At 37.4% G+C, this 4,300-nt stretch overlaps 1 long non-coding RNA gene across 1 annotated transcript; it reads right to left on the reverse strand.

Annotated features, from left to right (window-relative positions):
* Positions 1 to 1,369: 1,369 nt before the first annotated feature.
* On the reverse strand, positions 1,370 to 3,897 carry LOC104265865. Its single transcript, XR_717314.3, has 5 exons — positions 3,807 to 3,897; positions 3,344 to 3,429; positions 2,803 to 2,884; positions 2,420 to 2,525; positions 1,370 to 1,901 (listed from the first exon to the last, which is right to left on the reverse strand). It is a non-coding gene; the product is annotated as an uncharacterized LOC104265865 (long non-coding RNA).
* Positions 3,898 to 4,300: the final 403 nt, after the last annotated feature.

The following is a 4,300-nucleotide window of genomic DNA, read 5'->3' on the forward strand; positions in this document are numbered from 1 at the left end:
AGCTGATGCTGCAGGTCGATCTAAGGATCCCCCAGGTTGAGTATATGAAGCCCCAATAGTTAGTTGGGCTCCCGGGGTTTGAGTAATATGAAGCCCCAATAGTTAGTTGGGCTCCCAGGGTTAAGTAATATGAAGCCCCAATAGTTAGTTGGGCTCCCAGGGTTAAGTATTATGAAGCCCCAATAGCTAGTTGGGCTCCCAGGGTTACTGCCACATCATTGGGGGGTAGAGGTCGCATGGAGATTACGAACACGCATAACATCTGTACAAAATTAGTTCCCCTTCATTGGCATTTTTGCGGAAGAGAAACAAGGACAAAAATATAAAATAAAAATCGTAAAAATGAAAAAAACGGAGCTCCGCGCAACGTAAAAAATAAAAGTAAAAGCGCCAGCGAGTAAAAAAAGACAAAAGCGGGCGTGAAAATCGGTAACGAACGCAAAAAACAAAAATGCCAATGATTGAGAAGTAATACGCACATCATGTATGCAAAACGTCCGACACCCCATGCAAGCCTCTTATCCGCCGCAATGACAACCCCATTCACAGGACCAAACATCAGCATTTAGACAATAGCAGACGATATACAGATTTTATAGACGTTTATCCCATAGTATATAACAGAGACGTTTATCCCATAATATACCAAGTCCAGTAACATGTTTTTAATTACAGCAAGCTTAAACAATCTGTATTTGAAATCCAGTCCTATTTTACGTCATGATTTATGACGTAATTAACCCAGAGACTGACGTCACTTCATTAGCGTCACAGAAATGCCCACACCATAGATTTATCAGAATATTACAGTTCACTTCGTGTATACAGTGTAAGTGTGTATCAATACATACAATAAACACCGAAACCCCCCAACACCACCATATACCACCCCATACAATAAGCACAGCAACACAGCATTCTCTATGGGCCAATACAACAATAATATTAATAGCCGCGATAATATTTATTTCGCCATCGCAAACCGCCGCATCGCGTCGCAATAACTAAATTGTTTACAAAGTGGGAAACTGCATAAGAACGGATTTTGGGAGCTAACTATATATCTTGCTTTAACGCAAGATTGATCGAACCGAGTGATCTTAGGAATCACTTAATCCGCCGCAACCGCGTCGAGTTTGCGTCGCATATTCGCGCTTGTTGTCGATTCAAAAAGGAATGACAACAAAAAACAACACTTTTGAAAAAAAATATTTGTTTAGTGTTTTAGGGGGGCCTAACAGGGACCTAACAATTTTTAGTAATTTTTATCCCTACCCTAGTCGCAAGTTTGGCGCCTAATTGTTTTGCAGTTGGAACCCACCAGCTTTCGCCGACCGGACTTTTAACCCACTGGCGTGTATGGGTTTACGCAAACCAGGACAGTCTGCTGTATAGGCCTGGGTGCAATGACACGTGTTGTGTCGGCCCGGTGCAGCGTCCCAGTTCTAACTTAAACTTCCTATCAGCGATCCCTAGTTATAGCGATGTCACTTCTATCTATCTGATGCCGACTGTCCGGCCTTGCTGATAAGTGACACCGGGAGTTTGGGTTAAAGTTTGAGGAAATCTGACCTGCGCGCACCGTTCTTATGCAGGTTGTTTACACACACATACAAACAAACATGGAGAAATAAAACCCAAGATTCCCAACCACGTTACATTACTAACGTGTACAAAGGTGGACTTTAATCTTTTCATCACCGTATACTTCCCCACCCCACCCCACACCACACACAGTGTACCACATCATCATTCAATTTTAAACAAGCATTCAATTAGGGACTTTTTATACTACAGCTCACATAAGTTAGTATTTACATCGACTAAGAATAAATCCTAGGCTGGGTATGATATGGCTCCATCTTCGTTCTTGAGCTTTTCGTTCCGTCTTTGTCGCTTTTCTGTACAAGTAATAAAACAAATTAGATTTGTTGATTTTTAGTAAATATAGTACACATATATGCACCATATATTTACTACATGAACATCCGCGTTTGCATATTTCTCCAATCTCTTTACGAGGGATTTGCTAAACAAAGTAAGTTTGAATATAGGGGAGATTTTTGTTTATATTCTGGGACAGTTTTTCATTCTATTTTCTGACTATTTGGAAGTATAAAACAAAAACAAAAATTTTAAACTGTATCCTTGCGACTCCCACACAGAGTGGATAATTGTTAAAAACACAATCAGTATATTTGGATAACGTGCTTAGCTAAAGGTTACTGTAAAGTACATCTTTGCATAAACGCATGTAACGTATTTTTTGTATTATATTGTACCGTATCTTTAGAAAACACTGTAAACGTATGTTTAACATGCAACAAATGCACAGGTGATGATAACAACACGTTCTTTACTTTCAAATCGTGTAACATTTAAATTAAGTAACTTGTAAGACAAATAACGTGGTATTTACCTTCGTCTTTTCTTGCTCCGGCAGTTCTTTTTTTCGCGTAATATTTGCAATCATTTTTTGCTCATAGAACCAGCTGAGTGACGTCATTTGTTGTGTGACGTCATATCTATGAGGTAAAAATCAAGTTGAAAATGAATTAAGATTTAAATATTGTAAGCACATGTACGTTGGTATAAATGTAACCTATTTATCCTCACATGGAGGGACAATAACGACTCTTTATAACACAGGTGTTCTGTTTCATACATCTTGTGCTCGCTTACGAGTTACCATGTATGCAACTTTGTAGGTAATTTTATTACATTAGGGCTAGAAACTGCTTAAATCCTTAATCAAATAGGCGATAAATATTGCAACAGTTGTTGGGTGGTCATTAAACTTACCGAAATATTAACAGCGGTTTATGGAGAGAGCTTTTTACCAGTATACTCGTATATAGCGGAGTTGATGGCGTAGTGTCTGCATCTGAAATGAGTACAAAATGTTTGAATACATAGGGTTAGTTCTAACTGTCATATGAACGAGATAGAAACCCGCAACTACAGCGGCTTAAAGAATATAGAATATGCCATACGCAAGCGCTGAGCGGTACAAGATTTATATAGTACTGTGGGATAAGATGGGACACCTTTATCACATATTATCCAAATATCCTGATCATATTTTGAACCATTAACAACAGTCTGTGGGAGTCGTGAGGATACGTTTTTGTAATTCTTTCACCATTATTAAAATCAATGTACATTTTAATACAGCATAAATTATGGTTAGACCAATGGGCCAACTGTGGCCTAAATCTATAGACCCATTGTGTCTCTCGCTGCAAAACCCCATACACGTAGAATGGGATAACGTTAACCACAGCACGGTGGTATAATATACTACATTTGCCTTATATGGTTGTTAATGTATATTTGCACTTACCAGTTATGCAGGTCAACTGTGCGGTTACGAACTTGTAGATCTGTCGTTTCGGAGTTTATGTAACTTTCTCCTTGTATGTTGGATTGCTGTTATAACATAATCGGTTAACAGAGTGGAAACAAAATTTAATTCACAAAACATAGTTCGAAGCACAAAATATTACCGTATTTTGCTATTTATTAGGGTGGGGGAAGATGGGACACCATTTCATACTATTTTCTCGCCACGTTTCGTAGTAAAAAAAAGAACATTTAAAGAAGTATAAAATCCGTATCCTCACGGCCCCCATAGACCGTTGTTAAATGTTTAAAACACGATCAGGATATTTGGATTTTATGTGCTAAAGGCAAAAGGGTCTTCTTACCCTACTATATTATAAGAACAAAGGGCTAACCTGTTAAAACAATATACTAACATCGACAAAGCAAGAAAACTTAATTCTATAATAAAGTTACAAACTTACTTTTAACGTTGCCAATCCAAAGCTGCATCATTTGTGAGCGAGATAACATTGATGTGATTTGAACATAAGACTTCGGTCGGTAATGTTTCAATGTAAATTCAAATAATTCAAACTTTTAATAAATATTTTTTTAAGCTAGCCGGCTGCAAATCAAACGTTAAATATTAATAAAACAAATAAATATATTATATCGCTCGTATATTATATATGTAATATTAAAACAATCCCTTATTATAAAGTAAAGAACCTCACTTAACTACATTATAACTTCTAACTTCTTGAGTCCTGTTCTAAAACGTGGCAAAACCAAAAGAACGAATCGCGCACCATACTCACGAGAGCAAAATAAAAAAATTGCCGAACACGTGAAAAGCTGGAAGCTGATTGGTTAATTACTAGGAGCAACCTTGAAAATTGATGACGTAACAATGGTAAATTGTTATTTGCGCGAATTCCAAGCGCCTTTAACAAAAGTGTTGCCTTTATAAAAACAA

This window comes from Ciona intestinalis, unplaced genomic scaffold (genome assembly GCF_000224145.3).
Source record: "Ciona intestinalis unplaced genomic scaffold, KH HT000563.1, whole genome shotgun sequence".
Taxonomy (NCBI): Eukaryota; Metazoa; Chordata; class Ascidiacea; order Phlebobranchia; family Cionidae; genus Ciona; species Ciona intestinalis.